The sequence below is a fragment of the Amblyraja radiata genome, chromosome 7, assembly GCF_010909765.2.
Source record: "Amblyraja radiata isolate CabotCenter1 chromosome 7, sAmbRad1.1.pri, whole genome shotgun sequence".
NCBI lineage: Eukaryota > Metazoa > Chordata > Chondrichthyes > Rajiformes > Rajidae > Amblyraja > Amblyraja radiata.
In genome coordinates this window covers 58,593,748-58,617,590 of record NC_045962.1, presented here as the reverse complement: position 1 = coordinate 58,617,590, position 23,843 = coordinate 58,593,748, and positions in this window count along the sequence as shown.

Here is a 23,843-nt window from a genome sequence, read left to right as displayed (position 1 = left end):
GGTTTTAATTGAAATATTATTCACCCTCATGGGCAGCAAGCGGTATAACAATCTATTTAAAGACCCGATGAGGTATGTATGCAATTTACCTTTAATATTGCAGAAAATGTTTTGTGTTTGCAACCTGTGCCAATGACCATGTTGCCTTAATATTTTTATCTAGATCTCATATTGCACCAATAATGGTACAGGAAGATTAAGGACTCGTGTGTTCATTTTGGTCTTCTGCTATAGGAAAGATCCCATCAAACTGATAGACTGTCAGGACTCGAGGGCCTGAGATATAGAGAGAGGTTGGGCAGATTAGGACTTGATTCCTTGATGTGGAGGCGGCTGAGGTATGATCCTATAGTGGTGCAAAAAATCATGAGGGGAAAAGATAAGATTAATGCACAGTCTTTTTTTCCAGGGTAGGGGAATCAAGAACTAGATGGCATAGGTTTTAGGTGAGAAGGGAAAGATTTAATAGGAACCTGAGGAGCTACTTTGTCACACAGTGAGTGGGGGGGGTCTATGAGACGAGCTGCCAGATGAAGTAAATGAGGCAGGTACAATAGCAATATTTAAGAGACTTAGACAGTGACATGGTTAGGAAATGTTTGGAGGGATATGGGGCAAACACAGGCAGGTAGGATTGGTGTAGATTGGCACCTTGATTGGCATGGTGTGTTGAGCCGATGGACATGTTTCCGTAAATTTTGCAGGTTCTCCAGAAACAGAACATCGTTTAACTCCATATTGTATGACTCTATGGTAAAATTAATTTATCTGTTGTCATTTATTTAACTTTTACTCCATTTCATTATGCAGGTGAGGTACAGATGAAACAATTGCAATGCTTTTCTATAATTACATAAACATAGTTGAGAGCAGGTTAAAGTCATTTAAGCTTGATTTTACCCTATTTTGTTACACTTGGCACTTGGTGCGCCAATTTATCAGAGATTAGTAAATTGTAGCTAATAAAGTCACTAACATTGATGTATCTTAGTAATCAGTACCACAGTACATTCATGAACCAAGTTGCGGTCTGGCAAGAGCTATATTAAACCATAAATCAAATAATTTTATTTTCTCTTTAAAAATGGTTTGATGTTCTCTTGTGCAAATAGTAATCATCATAATATTACTCGCAACAATATCAAAGCTAGCTTTCAAACAGTTCGCAGGTATATTGCTAATTGCCTTTATGACCCAATCTGACCTATAATATGACATAATGCCCAAATCGTTAGTCAAAGTCTGGCACAAAATAATTCAATAATAGAAACTTTTACATCAACAGAAATAAAGGTCCTTCAATTACAGATCAATTGCTATGAAAATAAAATGTGCCGGGATCATGGTTTATAAATCATTGGATTTTGTATTTGAAGTCAACATAAATCTAGATTAGCGGTGAGTTTTAAACATCAATCTTGGTGTCTAAGTGTGCTACAGCACACAAGTCTGTTCAGAACTGAGATTACCAACTTGTTCAGCTTGTATTAAAATGCCAAGAGGGTCCAGCATTATATAAAAGATAATTATAATAATCCGATATACCTTCTGCAATCATTTATTTCCAAATATACTTCAAACTGACATTAGAATAACAACAACTGCAACACTTTATATTTAACAGTAAATAAACCTCAGGGACATTTGCTCAAATTGAAATATGCAATGAAATCCAAAGGGAGGAACTGATCTTAGTAACCACTGGAATGAAAAGATGCAAATTAAACGAAATTTTATTTTCACCACAATCATATCATATGACTCTCATTTTGAATTAGCTTGAATCACATTTTTTTAGGTATTTGGAGCTGCCACCTGGCAGGAGAGGTTAGATAAATGCATGCCAGCGAAAGGAAAAGAAGGAGCTGAAAATAGTAGTAGAAAAGACATGTACACGATCCTGCTCTTATCTCTGTGAATGTAACTGAAAATCTCTTGCTTTTATACTGTTCACAGAGTTATACAGCACAGTAACAGGCCCTTCAACCCATCGTGTCCATGTTGATCTGTACTAATCCCAGTTAAGTGCATATGTTTTATAGAGTTTAATACCAGACTGATCCACTTTTAACCCCTTTAACCTTTTGTCAGGCTTCAGATTACAACGTCCCTCTGCATGAAAAGAAAAGATTCCTCTCACCTTTTTCTCCTCACTTTAAACCTTTGCTCTCAGTTTTTGGATGCCGTTGTTATGGATAAAGGTTTCCCACTATCCACCCTATCAACGCCCATTTGGTGCACAGTTGGTAAATTCCCTTAAGCCTCTTTTGCTCAAAGGGAAATTAAATGCTCCATGGGAAATGAAAAACCCAGCCTACATTGTCTCTCCTCATAAATGAAATATGCTATACTTGCCAACATCCCAGAAGACAAAAGAGACCACAAGATAGACACAAAAAGCTGGAATAACTCAGCGGGTCAGACAGCATCTCTGGAGAAAAAGAATAGGTGACATTTCAGGTTGAGACAGACGAGTCTCGATCTGAAACATTACCTTTTCCTCTACTCCAGCAATGCTGTCTGACCCCCTGAGTTACTCCAGCTTTTTGTGTCTATCTTTGGTTTAGACAAGCATCTACAGTTCCTACCAACATAAAAGAGTCCACAATGCTGGAATCTGGAACAAACTCAGTGGATCGAGTTGCAACTGTGGAGGCATATGATATAGGTCATGTTTTGGACTGAGGTCTTGCATCAGGACTGAGAATCAGGGATCACAGCAGATCTATAATATCTTATTCTGGTTACTCCATTTATAAAGTTTGTCATAGCACCAAAGAGAGTGCAGAGGAGATTTATGAGGATTTTTTTGAGGAAAGATTGACTGAGTAGATTATTTTCTATGCTGAGGAGAAATTTAACAGAGCACACAAAATCAGTGGCATGGGTATAATTGTAAAGAAGGACCAAATTCACTTAAGATGCTGGTAAACAAAAAAAAAATGATTAAAGGTAATTAGAAAGATTACAGAGGAATTGTAGAAAAAAATACTCAACAGAGTAGAATGGAGACTGGCATCCACTCCATGAAGGGTAAGAAAAAAAGAGATACAGCATTAAAAAAGGACTTAGCTGTGCAACTTAGAAAATGGATCAAGATGTGAGCAGAAAAATTTAGACACCATTTTATTGACAAAAATACAGGCAAGGGGCCAAATGGCATCATTCAGTGCCAAACATTTCTATTCAAGCTCAATGGAGCGAGATTGGGATTTGGGAAACTTGAGTATCCATGAAGGAAGAAATGTAAGATGGCATGGTGACAGGTGAGAAGAGTCTGAAGAAAGGGAAACAAATCATATGCGATAAAGGACAAAATCAAAAAGTCAAATTGTTTTAGCCTTGTTGTGTAGACAATAGGAAAAGATTCAGCATTAAGGTCCTGTGATGGGATCTGTTATTTTCCGGACGGCAGAATAAATAACAACTCACACGTTGGTTGCCTGGATCACGAGAGAGAGATTTATTACCCAACATTCCCAGCTTATATTGAACACCAATTCATTAACATATACATGAATATGTATGAATACATTACGCCGCTCTCCTTTTTTAAAATATTAAATCTAAGTACTCAGTTACAATTTTGTTGTTGTGATAATCGATTAAACCAGTATTCATGAAATTCTAAATGATAACATAATATATTTAATTTACATATCTATATATTTTTGTTTTACTTGTGCAGTGATGTATTTAACTTACAAACCTAGCCTGACTACTGGTTTACGGATACTGCCTGATCACCTAACAGTAACAGGTGTAACAGGTTTAGGTGTTGACTCAACTGAAGACTTGTTTGGCTTGTTTTAGTACCATGACTTTGACCAGAGGAAGGTACACAAAAATGCTGGAGAAACTCAGCGGGTGCAGCAGCATCTATGGAGCGAAGGAAATAGGTAACGTTTCGGGCCGAAACCCTTCTTCAGACTTGACCAGAGGAATCTGTTTCTTTGTCTGTACTAACTGAACTTTGTGTTTCAATCACAATGGTCTCTTCCAACTCACTTTCAGATATAAACTCAGGGATTAAGACTTCATGCTCAGTTTTTGGTTCATCATTGGCTGGAATCATTTGATCAACATGAACACTTTTAATCCTATCTCTAACTTCAACTAAATATCTTTTTGTTCCACACACTTCTGCTATTCTCCCAACATCCCATTTGTCTCGACTGGAGTTGTTGGGAGGACTGAGAACACGAACCTGCTCATCTGGCATGAAGTACCTCTCCTTTTTGTGAGAGTCAAATGGCATTTTTGACTTAACTGTTTTTGCCCAACTCTCAAGGCCAAATTGGGTTGAACTAGACTTAGGCGTATTCTTAGCCTTCTCTTCATCAACAATTCTGCAGGTGAGTAACCTGTTGTTGTGTGGTTCTGTACTTCAGCAAGAAACTAGCAATGATGTTTCATGCTGAGCTTTGAACTACCCTGCAAAACCTATTTTTTGAGAGCATCCTTGACAACTCGAACAGACCTTTCCGCCACCCCATTGGAGGCTGGATGGTATGGGGGAACAAGTGTGTGTTTTACACCATTTCGCTGCATGAACTTTGAACCGTTCTGAATGAAACTGAAGTCCGTTATCAGAAACAAGTTCTTCCGGTAAACCATGGCATGCAAAAATTGATCTAATCTATGGTACACTCAGTAGTAGTGCTTGACCTCGTATGCTTAAGGTTGCAGGTGGTTGCCGGAGATGGCAGGTAGTGGAAGGTCTTAGCTTCCTCTACCTGCAACCTCCGGCAACCACCTTCAAATAGCATCGCAACCGGCTTCGACTAAAAAATTACTGATTTTTAAAACGGCAACCTATTTTTAGTCTCGGCCGGTTTCGAATTTTTTGAAATAATCTCCGGAACATAGAAGAAGTGGAAACCACTTTCGACCATTAGGGAGACTGGCAAAAACCTCCGGAAACCGCACGGAAACCTTGGGTGGGGCGCAAAGTCTCCAGAGGTTTCCGTTCAGGTTTCCTAAGTGGTACAGGGGCATTAGATCTGCGTACAGATCTTGCGAGGTTGGTAACGGATATTGTTCGTCGTTAATTGCTTGGTTGATTGTGACTTTGTGAAATCGCGATCAAAACTTGGGGGGGGAGACACAATTACTTGGTGGCTGCATGCGCATGAACGCACAAACACGCACACAGGCGAGGCTTCGGCCATGGGCCCTGTGGACGGTAACATCGAGAGCTGACCTGGTTGGTGACCGACTCCGAACTCCAGCAACAGCAGCTTCATCTGCCCTAAATCATGGGGCTCCAATTGGCCCGTTCCCGAGGCCTTTCATCACCTGGCGCAGCTTAAAACCGGCCGCGGGATCTTCCATCGCCCGGTGGGGGCTTCCACATCGGGTGCCTCGATCGCCTCGATGCAACAATTTGACTGCGGGTTGATGGAAAATCCTGTGGCTGATTTTACGCCGCGCCGGGCGATGAAAGGTCCCGTGAATGGGCCAATTCGCTATGATCTTTGCTCCATCAGGACGTCTCCCTCCTCCAATCACTGCCTCTGACCGACACCTCCCTCCTCTAATCATCACAGTGAATCATCATGTCCCGCCCTCCCGCCCATTGCCTGCTGATCGACGTCTCTCTCGTCCAATCGGCGCCCGCGATCACCAGTCCCACCTTCACTGTCTCGCGGAAAGCTGAGATTTTTCATAGATTTTTTTTCACCGAATTTTAAAATCCAGATTCCAAAACATGGGTGGTGGAGGAGATTGTCTCCCACCTCTCAAAACATGGGGGGGGGGGACGTGTCCCCATATCCCCCGGGATTTCCACCCATGTAACCCATGGGCCGAGGAGAACTCATGTTGAGAAAAGGGATGAAATATAGTAAAGCAGCACTGCATTCGGAAGCAGACAGAAACAACAGAAAAGGTTCAAGCAAATGCTAAAGAAACAACAAACTGAGGCAGGGCATGTTTGAAAGTTTATTGGAGAAAATGGAAGAAAATAAATTGCTTCACATTCGGAAACAGAGCCATTGTTATGGGGAAACAGAGAAACAACAATTTAAATAAGATCAACAAGAGGTATTAAAATGTTATTGGTTGTAAACAACCGACTGATTTTCAGTAAATGCGAGATGTTAAATCAAATGTCTGTGACTGTTTCTCTTGGAGCCTCAATACTGAAGCAATGATAATTATATCTAAGCTTTAAACGGGACATTCGGCAATTAGATTCATGCACAATAGATGCTGATCTTGGAAAGAAAGCTTTCAGTTAGATTGAAATGTTTAAAGGCAGTGAGAAGAAGATGAAATCATAAAATGTATCAAAAGAGCATTCAAGAGAGTATACCAATTGCCTGGCTCTGCTACAATTGCTAACAATGCTTTGACAAGGTTGAAAAGAATAAAGAAGCTACAGTCAGCGAAATGATGTGAGTGTATAAAGATGAACTGGTGAAACATTTCAATGTGCATTGCAGGGTCTCCCTGTATTGAACAATTGGAGTTGGGAAGTCAGTGTGGACTTTGTTGATGGGGTAGGGTGATGGGCAAATAGCTATTGGTGCGGGACAGGTTACACATCTTGCCTTGGTCCAGGACTTGACTGTGCTTGTTTAAGGATGATGGGAAATGAAAACCAGTCAAGGTAGTACTTGGATAATCGAGGCTTACTGCTGGGGTGAAAGAATACAACATTTGTTCTGGAGCAAATTTCCTTTGAATGTCATCTTAAAAAGTTCACCCATAATCATGTGTGGAGATATATGAGCCAAACAATGTAGGGATGTTACAAAATTTTGAGATGTTAAAAATCAAGCCTGTAATTTATCCCATTGGATAAAGCATAAAAATAACTTTAATTTAATACATAATTCACTTTCATATCTTCAGTATTAAAAACGTTATGGTCATTTTCATACTCCGAAATTAGCATCTTGTTCCCTAGTGCTTTTCCATTATATTAACACAAACGCTGTGATCGAGGACAGTCAATTAACATGAAAGCTCATAACTTTCTTAAAAATTAAGAGAACTGAATTACATTTTCAGTTATTATAGATTAAAGCATTCGGAAACAAATATGATACATCTTACTTGGATGACCTGAAATTAAAGTATATAATTAGTTAATTACATAATTATGTAACTAATTACACAACTTACCGCTGTGACAGAAATAGTAACATACTGCTTTGAAAATTCAAAAATGTCGTATTCTCAAGATCAGAAATTTAATATCATTGTAATGTTAAAACAAATAGTAAATACCCATCAAAAAAAATTATTCATCAGTGTCATCAATTCAATTCAATTCATCTAAATTCAATTACTAGATCTAAACATCTATCCCATTCTTAAGAAAAGGCTAAAAATATTTGTTTAAATAGCCAAAGTATCCAAATAGCAAACTGATCCCATTCACACAAGAATTCACAATATAACATGATTTTTAAATCTCACTTTGTCATGAATTTCTATGCCAAGTCGAAGGAATTGAATGTTTAATTCCCATGAATTTTACTCTGTTGGCTTATAACATTGCAGCAGGCAAGTTTTAGACATGTGTTCAAAATCCACAATTTTTTGCACAATCATGTCTTGAACATCTAAATTATCTATGCTTTGTGTTATTGTCTATCCATGATCAATATTTTCATACTAAACATCTGACTAAAAACTATGTACTGTGGAACTTTTTAGTCAGATATTTAGGATGAAAATATTGATCATGGATAGACAATAACACAAAATATAGATAATTTAGATGTTCTTATGACATGATTGTGCAAAAATTAATGAATTTGATTATCTTGAGAGTGGATGTTTGTGGATTATGATACAGAGATCGGATTGTGGCCGCCACCGTGATTTTGCTCACTCACAGCCGTCAGGCAAGACACGGCAGATATGACCAATGACCAATTTTGCATTATCAGGATTAAAATTAAATTACACCAAAAACTAGATAAGATGTTAAATAAACATCCTAAAGTACATACCTTTTGTTTTTGTCCTGAACTTGCGATCCGTGATTTTGAAGGCATTGAAGTTGGCCCGACTTTCATCCAGCGATTCAATAGACCAGCAACGATTTTTTTAAAGTCACGAACGGGATCACAGAACAAAATGTCTTCATAAGCTTGTCGGACGAGCAAATCCCTCTCCGACAACCAATAAAAACCTGCATTTTAATCACACACCCCCCACAGCCTCTCAAGTCGCATGCACAGACAGTGGGCAGATCTGGAGGGCCACTGATGGCTGGAATTTGTTACGACACTAAACAATGTAACAGTGCAAGGCACAAATGTATGCATGCTTCACAAAAGACAGAGCAATGACAGTTTGCCGCTACCGAAAGAAAATTAAGTTTGATCATGTGTAAGTGGAACACCAATATTTTCAGGACAGATCAATCAAAATCTAAATTGTGCTGAAATTGGATATTGTGATATAGTCCTTCTAGGTGACTAACTGCATGCAGCTAAAATAGACTCTTAAGCTATGGGTAGATAAATTTGTGACAGAGAGCCCCAGGACACAACCATCTGTGTGGGAAGCAAATGTTCCACTCTTTGTACCACAGGCTATTTAAAGAAGATAACTCAGCTGTTTTATGTACAGACAATTCAGTTTAAATCATTATGATTAAATATTGCAAGTCGAATAAAGGAAATGTAAATTCGGCATCACTCAATCGGGTGTATATTCTGCATAAAATGGATACTTTGTTTGCGGTGATCCTGTGATATAGATGAGGCTCTCACCAGAGTCTCCTCAATATCCCGTAGCTCCACTCTCACTCCCCATCCACCCATTCATAACAAGGACAGTCCCCCTTATCCTCACCTTCCACCCTACCTGTCGTCACATACAACAGATAATCTTCCGACATTTTCGCCACCTCCAACAAGATCCCACCACTGGCCACATCTACCCATCTCCATCCTTTTCAGATTTCCACTGAGACTGTTCCCTCTGTAACTCCCTGGTCAATTTGTCCCTTCCCACCGAAACCACCCCCTCCCCTGGTACTTTCCCTTGCAACTGCAGGAAATGCTACACTTGTCGCTTTACCTCCCCCCTCGACTTCATCCAAGGACCCAAGCAGTCTTTCCAGGAAAGGCAGAGGTTCACTTGCACCTCCTCTAACCTCATCTATTGCATCCGCTGTTCCAGGTGTCAACTGCTCTACATCGGTGAGACCAAGCGCAGGCTTGGAGATCGCTTCGCCCAACACCTCCGCTCAGTTCGCTATAACCAACCTGATCTCCCAGTGTCTCAGCACTTCAACTCCCCCTCCCATTTGGAATTCGACCTGTCTGTCAAGAGATGCTTTCAAGAGAGAGCTCTTAAAAATAGCGGAGTCAGGGGATATGGGGAGAAGGCAGGAACGGGGTACCGATTGGGGATGATCAGCCATGATCACATTGAATGGCGGTGCTGGCTTGAAGGGCCGAATGGCCTACTCCTGCACCTATTGTCTATTGTCCTGTGCCTCCTGCATGGCCAGAGTGAGTCCCACTGCAAATTGGAGGAGAAGCACCTCATATTTCGGTTGGGTAGTTTACACCCCAGCGGAATGAACATTGACCTCCAATTTCAGGAAGTCCTTGCTTTCTCCCTCCTTCCCCTTGTAGTCTACCTGGACTGCTCAATTTAAGGAACATTGCCAGGGATCCCATACTGGGTTCCCCAGCCCAACGACTGATATCTCGCCAAACCCGTGCTACCCCAGCAGCTTTTGCAGCCACAGGTTCGGTCTTTGCCCGCGATCCAGAAACAACTACAATTCAAGCCCGATGCACAAAAATGTTTTTTCGACAAATCCAGTAAGTCACTTAAACCTCTCTCCAGTGGACAGGTTGTTCGCCTCCAGACCAACAAGGGCTATGGCCGTCTGGGTCACATCCACAGCCCTGACAAAGAACCGTGCTCCTACCTAGTTAGCGCGGTCAGGGCCATTTACAGACGCAACCATCAACATCTCCTTCCTGTGACTCCGCATCCAGAGGTCTCGCGTTTTGTATACCCTCCCACTACCGGGCCAGCTGTTCCACTACCAGAGACTGTGTCCCCTGCGGCCTCCCCACGGCGTTCAGCGCCTAGCTCGCCTATTTCACCACCTCCACCCGGCGGTTCCTGGTCATTTCCCCGGTTCCCTCCCCGGTCACTTCACTGGTGAAAGGAGGAGATGTGGATTTGTACCGCACATGTGCCGGATGGGTCAGCAGGCCACCCATTAGATATGGCGATTTTGTGTAACTATCTATACTTTCCCATATGCTTCACTGGCTTCCCATCTCCCACCGGATCACCTACAAAATCCTGGTCCTCACCTACAAAGCCCTCCACCATCTGGCCCCCCATATCTCACTGACCTCCTCTCTCCCTACCAACCCTCACGGTCCCTCAGATCCACATCAGCCGGTCTCCTCTCAATCCACAAGTCCAACCTCCCAGGGCAGCTCCCAGGCTCTGGAACTCCCTCTCCCAACTGATCCGCAATTCCGTGTCCCTCACCATCTTCCAGTCCCGCCTCAAGACCCATCTCTTCACCTCTGCCTATCCTTAGCCCCACGTCCCCCTCCCTTTTCATCTGTGCATGAATTGCCTCATATTGTGTTTTGAATTGAATTCTGTCTTTAATTTGTGTACTAGTCATGTCTCTACTATTTATTTCATTCCCCTTACATGTTTTTCCTCTACCTGCTAAATTTTTGTAAGGTGTCCTTGAGACTCTTGAAAGGCGCCCATAAATAAAATTTATTATTATTATTATTATTATTATATGCATTATTAACGTTCCAGCCACTATATTATTTAGGCACCATGTTTCCACGTATCTATGCTTTATTTTGTTTCTACAAGGAAAGATGTAGATTGGTTATTTCCTATTAACCAATTGTAGTGCTTGTTAGCAGTGGCTCCGCCTAGATGCAATTTATATTACCAAGTGCTTGCTTACGTAAGGCAGTCTGAGTAGCTGTTAGGTACTGTAACGTCCTGTAGACCAATGCTGTAAGTGGACTTTAATAAATATGTGTTGTGTTTTGACATGTGTACGACTACACTCATTACACCCCTCCCCTTCCCAGCTCTCCCACAGCCTACTGACTCCACCTCTTCCTTTCATTTTCCCGCCCCCCCCACATTAATTTGAAGAAGGGTCTCGACCTGAAACGTTGCGTATTCCTTCGCTCCATAAAAGCTGCTTCACCCGCTGAATTCCTCCAGCATTTTTGCCTACCTGTGATATTACTGTGTCCTTAATAATTAATGACAGATTATTCTTTGTGCTACATTGTTTCATCAATGTTAATTATTCAGCACCATTATTTATAAGCTTTGATGTTGCAGTAGAAGTGATAGGAAACATGACTGTCACAGACACTGAGCGATGTCATTGATATGTAAGACACATAAAAAGTTAAAGGTGTTATGGAATGATATTTCTTCTTGTATTCTTAATTTTTAATTAGAAGTGTAGAGCTCTTTAGAAAAGATTAATTCACTGATCAGTATTTGTACCATATTCTGCTCCTGGAGTTGGAGCAAACATTAGTGGCATTGCTACAGAATACCTTGGATATGGTTCTACCTGAGTTGCCGTGGGTAAAATACACCTCTGGAGGCTCAGTGGCATGTCTGATTCAACCACACAAATGACTGCTGGATCAAGCAGACCATTTAAAATTGGAGCACAGATACCCAAATTGGCTATACAGCAGTTGTGGGTGTCATTCAATTAGATCATATATTCTTGGATTCAGCACTTTTTCCTCATTTATTTTTAATTGTTGGTTTTTATAGCTGTTAAATTGCTGGTTGCTGCCTGTATGTATCCATTTACAAGATATTTTCATTATCCCACTGAAGGCAACATATTGCTGTCATGCTGTCTTAGAGGTATGACAGGAATTTTCTTACCTGTATTGTGAAAGGAATGCATTTGTACAGCAGTAAACTGGCCAACGGTAACTTGGAAAGTCAGGGAATCCAAGTTCCTTTCCATCATGTCACACCATCATATGATGCCAGATTTAATACTTAATCTTCTGATTATTCCTCCCTCAACTAATGTTGCTACGCATGGTTTATCTCATCGTCCACTTCATTGTTATTTGTGGAAGAATATTGTGCACATACTTGTCTTCCTAACAACCGTCCCTGCTTGTAAAATAATTCATTCCACAGCAGTGCTCTAAGTTTGGACAAACTTGGATTGTTTTCTCTGGAATCTTGGCGGTTCAGGGGAGACCTGATAGAAGTATATACAATTATGAGAGGCATAGATGGAGTTGACGGTGAGAACCTTTCTCCCGGGGTGGAAATGTTAAATACTACAAGGCATAGCTTGAAGGTGCGATGGGCAAAGTTTAAAGGAAATGTGCAGAGATTTTTTACATAGAGAGTGATGTGAGGCTGGGCCGCATTGCCAGGGGTGGTGGTGGAGGCAGATATGTAGAGGCATTTAATAAGCCTTTAGATATCCACACATGTATGCAGGGCTTGAATTTGGATGGGTCACGCAGGCAGAGATTAGTTTAACTTGTCATTATGTTTGGCACAGACATTGTAGACTATATGGACTGTTCCTGCACTGTACTGTTCTATGTTCTTGTAATTAGATGAAACTTCAGACTTTTGTATCTCCTAGATAATTGTAGCAACGAGAACAGGCCTTGGCTTGGATAGTCCTGATCCTCTATGGTAGATGCCACCTTCTCCGGCAGGACCTCATGTGAAATGTTCTGATGGATCAGTCTGAGTGCACCACTCTCTGCAGCCACTTGAATTCCTGTGTATTGGAATTGTCATATCAGGCGATGATGCAACCTGTCAGGATACTTTCTAGAGTGCATCTGCGGAAATCTGTTGGAGCATTCAGTGGCATGCCACATCTTTTTAAACCTAAAAAATTGGAGGAGCTGGTGTGCCTTCATGACTGGTAAAGCATCACACACACCATTACTATGATAAGATAATTTACTGTTTCACAGTATCAAGCTTTCATATATCTGCAAACAACCTAACATTTTAACAATGTAGAATTATCATCCAAAGTAATATCTTTTTTTTTTGTATTTTTGTCCTGTAATCTTTATTACTCTCAACATATAAGTATGAAATAAGTCATGGTGCGAGAAAGACACAAGAGACTTTGATGCTGTAAAATAATATTTCCAAAAGCAGATTGGGTGATCGCTTTGTAGAGTTATGTATTCAGTCTGCACGATTGAATCTCAGCTTCTGATCACCTGTCACTTTAGTTCACCATCCCATTCCCACTATGGCCTCCTGCCCTGTTATAATGAAGCGCAATGTAAGCAAGAAGAAAAATATCCCAGTCTGGGTGTATTGTAGCCATCTGAAGTTCATATTGTATTCAACATCTTTAGGCAACTTGCTCAGTCTTTCTGTTTGTAACATAACTGGCCATTTCTGCCACCCTTCCCCTTGTAATTTTGCCTCGGCCTTTTAGCAACACATACAGACAGAGAAGCACAACTTAGTTCTAAGTGCCACGTTAAGCCATTTGATTTAATTGATTGACTATTGGTAATGAATGAATGGAGCATGGTGAATTGGACAGTCTGAGGCTAGTGGAAACAAAAGAAATTGCAGATACTGGAATCTTGAGCAAAAAAACTAAGCGCTGGAGGAACTCAGTATGTCAGGCACCATCTACAGAGGCAATGTATTGAAAACATTTTGAGTTGTGACTTCTTCAGACTGATAGTAGTAGGGAGAATGCTGGAATGGGAGGTATGACAAAGCTTGGCATGTGACAGGTGGATGCAGGTGAGGGGGGTTTGAATGGCACATGGGTAGAGCAAGTAGCAGCAAAGGCTAGAGGTGAAAAGGGGACAGATGGGTGTCTGATGAGGAGAGAAGAGGACTGAAATGTAAAGCCAATGGAGGAATACGGGTGTAAGGCTTAGTGTGTAGGGAAAAGAGAGGAGATAAAAAAGAAATTGGGGACGAGGGGATCAGAGATGAATGTATGAAGGAGAGGAAAGGAGCAGGGTGAATGGCGAGGTTGGAGATGGTGGGAGAAAAGGGTTTGCACCAGGGATGGGGGGGTGACAGGGGATGGGAAAGGGTGGAGGATAGGGGGATTATTAATTGAAATTAGATAATTAAATATTCATGTTGTTGGGTTGTAAGCATCCCACGTGGAATACGAGGTGCTGTTCCTCCAGTTCGTGTGTGGCCTCATTCTGGCAATGAAGGAGGCCAAGGACAGAACAGTTGGTATGGGAAAGGGAAAGGCAGTTAAAATGATTAGCAACTGGGAGATCAGGCATGCCTTGGTGGATGGAGCTCAAGAGTTCAGTGAAGTGGTCACCTAGTCTACGCTTGATCACACTAAAGGAGGCCATATTGGGAGCACTGAATGCAGTAGACAAGGATTGGAGAAATGCACATGAACCCCTGGCTCACCTGAAAGGCCTGTTGGGATGACTCAGGCTCACAGTGTATTTGGTAGATATGGTGTTTAATGATGGCTTCACTGTCCACACAATGACATTTTTTTTTGTCATGGGATCAGGATCTTTGGAGTTTTACTCCTGACATTGATCCTTCTGCTTTTGTAATGGAGGGCATTAGAGTTCTCTGCAGTCACGTAAGCCTTCCTTTTCAACTCCTCCAGCCAGATCAGTGCAGAATTTGAACCTTGGAACAAGCACTTTCTCATGTTGTGCCTTTCTTCATCTTTTCCCAAATTATCGTAATTTGTAATGTGCCTGACAGTACTTGCTGCATCCACAATGCATTTTCCATTTAAGAGGGTGAAGCCACTTATAATTTGTCTCACTGCTAAAGTGTCAAGACAATGAAAAGAATGATTAGTGCTGCCTGAATGCTGCAATCATTATAATTAGCAGGCCACACAGAGTTGCATGAATTTCAGCGAACAGGCACGCTTTAATTGTGCATTTTAATTCCTGGTTCTATTGAATCTGGTTGTCTGTATTTCTTTTGGTGACTGCCTTTCAGCCTTTGTGGCACAATAATTGTTTCAATTGGAACTTTTATTTATTTATGATCTTTTTTCTGTCCCCATTTAGATAGTGTATACAATTCTGTTCTTTCTCTTTTAATATGTATCACTATAAATCTTCAGATACAAACAGGAGAGAGGTCTCTGTACATCTCATGCATATTCTATCTCTTACCTGCTTAATGGTTTGGATTATACAGTAACATGCATTGTGTAAGAAGATGGTACATGAACCTTCTGGGACGATAGTGCCAGAAGTGTTCTGCAGCACACAAATATTAATGAATGCATATCATTAGGAACGGCTGCAGCTGAGAAATAATTATGGATTGTCGTTGTTTCATTGTAGGGAATTAATAAAGATAGATGGTCAGGTATACTGTATGTTCAGTTAACTGACTACTGGAAATATTTGATAAAATAAGCCATTTTTACTCGGGAGCCTGCTCAAGACCCTTCGAGACCCTCAGGTCTGAAGAAGGGATAAGATCCAAAAAGTCAGCTATCTGTGTTCTCCAAAGATGTTGCCTGACCTGTTGAGTTACGAGAGCACATTGTGTCCTCTTTTGTAGTCTGCATCTGCAGTTCCTACAGTCTTTTTCTATAGCCATTTTTTCTATTTAATTAATTTATGACAGATGCTTGTACAGGATTGCTTGCACAAAAATAAATGCGAGTGTTCTGGGTGTTTTTGTCTGGTTTCCAATATCCTATATTAACTCTGCACTTAACTCAACTCAATCTATTTATTACAATTGTTTTCTTAACATGTGAAACAATGATCAGAACACAATTGTTTAACCATACAGAGTACAAACTTCAACTATATTTAACAACGAAGAACATTTCCTGCTTATGTGGTTGAATATTTGGATATATTTTCAAATTTTAAATAGATGCGAGATATATTCATAATATGTACAAGCATAATTACAATTTGCTTGTACAATTTGCACCATGTTTTAAATATTTTGCTTCAGGGAATAATTAAAATCTGCAAATGTGTGCTGTTTAAACCATCGCCCTTCCTTTTAAGGAACACAAGTTTTTTATACTGAGGTAAAGTTTAATGCTTATTTGCATTATTTGACAATCGCTTAATTTTCACTGATGAATAGTATGGTAAGTAGAATACTTTGTTTTGGCCGTAATAAATCATTTGGGATAGACACAAGATACTGGAGTAACTCAGCAGTATAGGCAGCATCTCTAGATAGAAGGAATGTTTCAGGTCGATAAATTTATTTTGGCATGCGACAGTATCATTAGGGTTAATTGTGTATAATTGTCAGTACATTGCTTTAAAATCTACGTGAAGAATGTTTGCAGCTCGTGACTCTGACTGTTTTGTAATGGCAGTTACCACATAATGCCTCTATACAACATGTAAAGGTTATAGAGGTTAACTACTTTGCTTCGTTGTTCCGTGGTTGGGGACTACAGCCATGGCATTGCCTGCCTTGGGAATGCTCCAGTGACACACAGGACAGATGCATTGTCAGATATCTGCAGAACAAGGTGAACTGGGACAAAGAGTCACTACACAAGGGCAAAAATCAAAATTATTTAACGTATCCAAAATCCGATATATACTCTTATCATAAATGTAATCCTAATGCAGATATGCACCAGGTTAATTAGTTTAAACTGGTAAGTCCTGTGCACTTAAAGGAATAATTAAGATTTGCATTTGCATTTCACATCCTTTCATTGTCCCAAAATATATGTTGAAATAATCAAGTATAATCTAGGAAACATGGGAGTCGAACAGAGTTAAGAGCGTTTAATTGTTATACTGGATGTACAAACAGCGGAACAATGAAGTACTTATTTGCTGCAGCTTAACAGGCCTCTAAAGCAACACACATACAGATAACGTATAATAATTCTTTAAAAATTCAATGAATCAATATCATAATACTAGTACAAAAGTCCTTAATGCAACCCCAAAAATACCCAATAGAAATTCATAAAAGAACATAAAGTCCTGGAGTAACTCAGCAGGTCAGGAAGCATCTCTGGAGAACATGGATAGGTGATAGGTTAGACCCTTCTTTACACTGAACATAGGAGGGGAGAAGAAAGCAGGCAAAGGGGGGACGCCAGATAAAGTGTGGCAAGTAATAGGTGCTGTTCTTCAGGAGAGCAAGTTGGTAAAGGATCTTAGTTTTTCAGATAAAGACATAAAGCGCTGGAGTACCTCAGCGGGTCAAGCGTCATGTCTGGAGAACATTGATAGGTGACATTTCAAGTTGGGCCCCTTCAGACTCTGAAGAAAGGTCTCAACCAGAATTGTTGCCTATCCATGTTCTCTAGAAACGCTGTCTGACCCGCTGAGTTACTCTGGCACTTTGTGCCTTCTGTATGTAAAACAGCATCTGCAGTTCTTTGTACTTCATCTTCTCTTAATTTTGCAGATGTTTGGTTTTGTCTATTTACTTATGTGCTGCAGTAAACTATTTAATGATGCTTTATTTATTGATGTACTGCAACTCAATAACTGAGGTTGGAAGGATCATGTAGTAGGTTGAATGGTTGTCTATTTGTCCTGCACATTAATTCCATGCAAGCAGAAAGCTTCCTTGAGTTGAGCTGTAGTATGTGTGAATTTTTATTTTTTATTTATTTATTTTTATTTATTAGAAGTACAGTAAATTACAGTAATACACATCACATATATCTTATTACATTTGTTGTACCACTTCATTTTTCGAGCTTTAAAAAAGGTAGAAATAAAAGAAGTAAGGAAAGTGAGCAAGAATCGTGAAGGTGCAGGAAAGTGTTGGGAAAAGAAAGCCCCTTGGGGAAGATGTTAGAGAAGGAAGAAAGGAAATAGACCCTAGAAAGAAAGAAAAAAAAGGAAAAACAATCACTCTATTATAACAAAAAACTCCGCAAAAAAGGATATACCAACCGTGTTTTTTTTTAATTTTATACCCCCCGTTACCAGATCCTGGTACCATTTATATTTTAAATTGCTATTGCACCTTATGCTTGTGATAGTTCCATAAATGCAGACCACGTCTTTTGGAAGTGGTCTGCTTTGCCTGCTAGGAGGAGTCTCATCTCTTCCAAGTGTAGTGTTTCGAACATGTTTGAAATCCACATTTTTATTGTTGGTATTGGAGCATTTTTCCAAAAATTTGAGTATAAGCTTTTTTCCCATTATTAGCCCGTAATTAAGTAACTTCTTTTGAAACACGTTTAGTTCGGGGTTACCTTCCGATATTTCAAAAATGATCCATTCTGCTTTTGGTACAAGTTTTATTTTAATTAATTCTGTGAAGATTTCAAATATTTCGTTCCAGAATTTTTGTTTTTTTATACAGAAAACAAAAGAGTGCGCTATGTTAGCTTCTTGTGACTGACATTTATCACAAATGGGTGAGACATTGGGGAAAAGTTTATTTATTTTAGTTTTTGAATAATATAGTCTATGTAATGTTTTAAATTGTATTAGAGTATGTCGTACGTTGATCGAGCATTTATGCACATATAGTAAGTGTTTATCCCAGCTCTCTTTTGAAATTTTTATAGCTAGTTCTTGTTCCCAGACTCTTCTAATACCATCGGTTGTAGGTATTTCTATATTTAAAATAATGTTGTATAAGTATGACATTAGATTTGCTGATTCAGCCTTTGTCTTCATGGCTTCATCCAATAAGTCTGGGGGCATGTTATGATAGTCTTTTGTGTATTTTTTCAGATAGTCACGGATTTGATGATATTTAAAATATTGATTATTTTTCAAATTATATTTCAGTTGTAATTGTTGAAATGATAATAATTTTCCTAATTCATACAAGTCTCCGAGCGTTTTGATTCCCATTCTTTCCCATCGTGTAAATGATTTATCTACAATTGAAGGTTTAAACGACGGGTTATTGACTATTGGCATTAAAAGAGATAGATTTCTTAATTTTAGATTCTGTTTTATTTGTTTCCAAGTTCTAATTGTGCTATGTATCATTGGATTTTTATTATATTTTTTGTTATTCAGATTCATTGGTGAGAGGAGAGTCGCTCCTGTATTACACGGAGAGCAGTCCTCTCTCTCCATTACAATCCAGTCCACCTGCTGGGCAGAGTTGTCCAGCAGGTGAATCATATTTTTAATATTTACTGCCCAGTTATAGTACATAAAGTTAGGGAGCGCTAGACCACCCATCTCTTTTAGTTTACTAAGGTGTGCTCTTTGTATTCTGTGGGATTTATAATCCCATATAAAATTTGTAATGTCTGAGTAGTTTTTTGAAAAACTTTTTTGGAAGATATATTGGTATTGATTGAAATAAATATAGGATTTGTGGTAAAAAGATCATTTTTATAGCATTTATTCGACCTATTAAAGACATCGGGAGTGTTTTCCAGAATTTGATTAGATTATTTAGTTTCTTAAGTAAGGGGCTATAATTGGCATTAAACATAGCGTGATAGTTTCTAGTGATTTCAATTCCTAAATATTTAAATTTTTCTGTGGCTATTTTAAAGGGGAATTTCAAGAGGTGTGTTGAGTCTTTCGGTTTTATCGACATAATTTCACTTTTGTTCCAGTTTATTCTGTATCCTGAGAAAGATCCAAAGTCCTCAATTAGATTTAATATGTTTGGTATACTGATTTGGGGTTTTGTGATATACAGTAGTACATCGTCTGCGTATAAGGATATTTTGTTATTTGAATATTTTGTATTATAACCGTAAATATCCGGGTGTGTTCTAATTTTTTCAGCTAAAGGTTCAATTACCAGAACAAATAACAGCGGTGATAATGAACATCCTTGTCTATTGCTCCTTGTTAATTTGAATTTCGTAGATAGTATATTATTAGCTAATATTCTAGCCGTGAGTTTGTTATATAATAATTTTATCCATGCGATGAAGTTCTATCCCATTTGAAATTTTTGCAATACTTTAATCATATAATCCCATACTCCTTGATCAAACGCTTTTTCTGCGTCCAATGAAATGATAGATAACTCTTGTTCTTGAGGTTTGTGAGAGTGCATTATGTTAAGCAGACGTCTCAGGTTATTAAATGAATGTCTCTTAGGTATAAATCACGTTTGATCCTCATTTATTAATTTACTAACATATTGACTTAGTCTTCTAGCTAGTGTTTTCGCTAATATTTTTTGATCCGTATTTAACAAAGCAATAGCTCTATATGAGCCTGGTTCTTCTATATCTTTATCTTTTTTAAGTATTAATGTGATCGTTGATTCTGCTAGTGTTTCAGGTAAGATTGTTCTTTAAAAGGGTATGTATACATTTTCTGTAGACGTGGTGTAACTATGTCGTAAAAACATTTATAAAATTAATTACTGAATCCGTCTGGTCCTGGTGTTTTTCCATTCTTAAGTGTGTTTATTGTGTCTCCTATTTCCTTAGATGTAATTTGTGCTCCCAGTTCCTTCAGTTTTAGTTTTGGAAGGTTACAATTGTCCAAAAATTCTGAAACTTTATTATTGTCTATTAGCGTTTTCGATGTGTATAAATTCTTGTAAAATTGAGCAAATCTTTTATTGATGTCATTAGGTGGTGCTAATAATTCCCCTCTATCTGATTTAATCTTTAAAATTGCATGATCTTTTTCCCGTTTTTTCAGTTGGCGTGCCAAAAGTTTATGGGGTTTATCCCCAAATTCGAAATGTTCTTGTTTTGTAATTTGGAATAATCTTATAACCTTCTCTGACAATAATTTATTTAGCTTAAATTTCAGTATTACAATTTTATTATGTTTATCCATAGTTGGATCTTTAGCATTATCTATATCTAGTTGTCTGATTTGTTCTTCTAATTGTCTTTGTTCATTCTTATTCTTTTTGTTTTGAAAAGCTTGATACGAGATAATGACTCCTCTAATAAATGCTTTGAAGGATTCCCATAGTAAAGTGGGCGATATATCTGGTGTATCGTTTGTCTCAAAAAATAGGTCCATCTGTTTTTTTAGATATATCCTCCCTTGTGGGTCTTTCAGAATTTGCGAGTTAAACCTCCAGAACGATTTGTTCGTAGACATTCCTTCTAATTTTAAAACAAAAGTTAGCGGGGAGTGATCTGAAATCGTATTGGTGTGATATTTAGGGTTCATAGTATAAGGGATAAGTTTTGTATCCACTAGGAAGTAGTCTATACGTGAGTATGTTTTGTGTACCATTGAATAAAACGAGTATTCCCTTCCAGTCGGATTCGCGATCCTCCAGACGTCTGCTATATTTGTATTTTTTATATATGTATTTAAGAGTTCGCTAGTTTTAGATTTCATATTATCTCTTTGTTTTTGCATCGATTTATCTAAGTACGGATCTAAAACACAGTTGAAGTCTCCTCCAATTATAACATTTTGGTAGTTAAATTCGGCGATTATATTCAGGATTTTATTAAAAAATTGAGGATTATCAAAATTGGGCGCATATATGTTTACCAAAGTGATTGGCGTAGCATGGATCTCTCCTGTAACTATAAGATATCTCCCTTCCTTATCTGATATAATGTTCTTTGATTTGAATGGTATTCCTTTGTGAATAATAATTGCGGTGCCTCTGGATTTCGAAGTATATGAGGAGTGAAATGTTTGGCCTATCCAATTCGCCCTCAATCTCATCTGATCTTGATGTTTAAGGTGCGATTCTTGTAGAAAAGTAATGTCCGTGCTATATGATTTCAACCGAGCTAGTATTTTGCCCCTTTTAATTGGTTCATTAATACCCTTTATATTCCAGCTACACAGTGTGATTCCTCCCATTTTCTTTTGTTTATCATCTTGCATTTTCTCTGATTTTAATACCCTTATTTATTACGGTGCATCCATACCTCAGGACTCTGGATATTTGGGGGGCGTTTATATTACTAACTTCCTTGGTAGATCCCTTTTGCGATTGTCCTTGAAAAAAAACCACATAGTAGTGACATATCGTGATTAAAAAAAAATTGAACAAGTAAAATTACAGTGTCTGGAGTATTCGACACTGTAGTGAGTGTCCCACGCGACTGTGGGATTCGACATCTATTCGACTTCCGAAGTTGATGTTGTACAATTAGCTCCGCTCCCTTTATTACTCTAAACCTAGGAGGGCGGTACCATTTCAAAATCAGTTATATTTCACCCAATTACACTATATATATATATATATATATATATATATATTTCATTCAGACTTATCAGATCTTGTGTTCAGCTACTGTGAAATTTATATATCTAACAGTTTCATCTACAATTATTTATAATTAGTTATACCTTTGATAATAGTAAGCTGTTTGCTGTAAGGGTTAACCAGAAACAGGCTCCTGGAATTATGCCAGGTGCCTGAGTCTCCTCTCTTCCCCACACGAACTACATAGCACTTAAACTTTCAGTATTATCTACTTTAATTCTAAAATTTGTTATCTCTATATACGAGCTAGTCAGTCTTTTTAGCACATGATTATATTTTGCCCATTATATAGTTCAGGTTAGTTTCCATTTATATTTCTATATTAGTATTGTTAATTATTGTTAATTCTCTATATTTTGTAAAGCTGTTTTAAGATCTTAAACCGCCATTTGTCCTTGTGATGTTTTCCACATTCGGCTCTGCTGTTCGTCTCTGCGTTGCTTATCAGTCTTTCCTTCATTTTGAACAAAGAATGTCCTTGAGTTGAATTCCAAAGCGTCCAAAGGAGATGAGGTGTCTAGACCAGCGCACGTGGAAATACTCTTCCATTTTAAATTTTTAGAGAATGGTGTTTCTTCCCTTATCTTCAGGTGTTCTCTGTGAAGTAATAAAGGGAAATAATTTGTCCATATCATCCCACTGCCTTGATTAATCTTCTGTTTCTGCCACAATCTCTTGGGCATATTTATAAGATGCGTCCGAATTAGTGAAAGTTTTCCCTTTTCCCTTGAAAGTAATGCGCATCATGGCCGGATAAAAAACGCCACATCTGACATCTTTAACTCCATGGAGAATCTGTCTTGTCTGTGAGAACTTTCTTCTCTTTTGCACGATCTCATAGGGATAATCCCGGAGGAATTTGATAGTCGTTTCCAAACGTCATCTTCACTCCGTATTTGATTTTTTTCATCAGCCCTTCAAGTGCTGAAATGTCCCGAAGTTTGACTATGATCTGTCGTGGGTGGGCTGGATCTGCTTGTGATCTTGGCTTAAATCTAGGTATTCGATGTGCCACTTCAATTTCCGGTTCCACAGGTAAATTGAGTACATGTTTGATTAAGTTGGCAGTGAACTCACGGGCGTTGTTCCCCTCTGTCCCTTCTGTTACTCCCAGTATTCGTAAATTTGGCGTTGTGACCGAGCTTCGAGATCAAGCCATTTATCTGAGACTTTCGCCAGTTGACTCTTGAGGCTGTCTAGTTCTAGCTTCATTCCCTGCATATCTTCAGCCATTTGATCAACAATTGTTTCCATGTCTTTCATTTCAGTTACATGTGAAGAAACAATTACATGCACAGCCTCAAACCACTTCTTAGATACCTCTTCCCCTTTATTAATTCTCCCCGTTAGCTCTTCTTGCACATCCTCAATTCGTTTTTGTAAAATGCCAATGCAGTCAATAACCTTTTGATTACCAGCATTGATGTTCGACATATTTTCCATCAATTTAGCATTAATATTTTCCATAATTTTTGAGTTTCCAGCCTCAATATCCTTTCTCAGTTCTCTTACCGAGTTCTTTATCTCCTCCATTTCATTTTTCTCCTTAGTAGCCATCTCAGTCTTGGATCTTGTAGCCATTCATGAATCCACTTCAGAGGTCTCTTCTTCAGTTTTCTGGGCTTTCAGCAGTTGTTTTGAGATTGTTCTCTGAGGGCTCTGAGCTGAAGACGTTTGTTTCATTTAAAATCCTTTATCCTCCGTTTAAATCA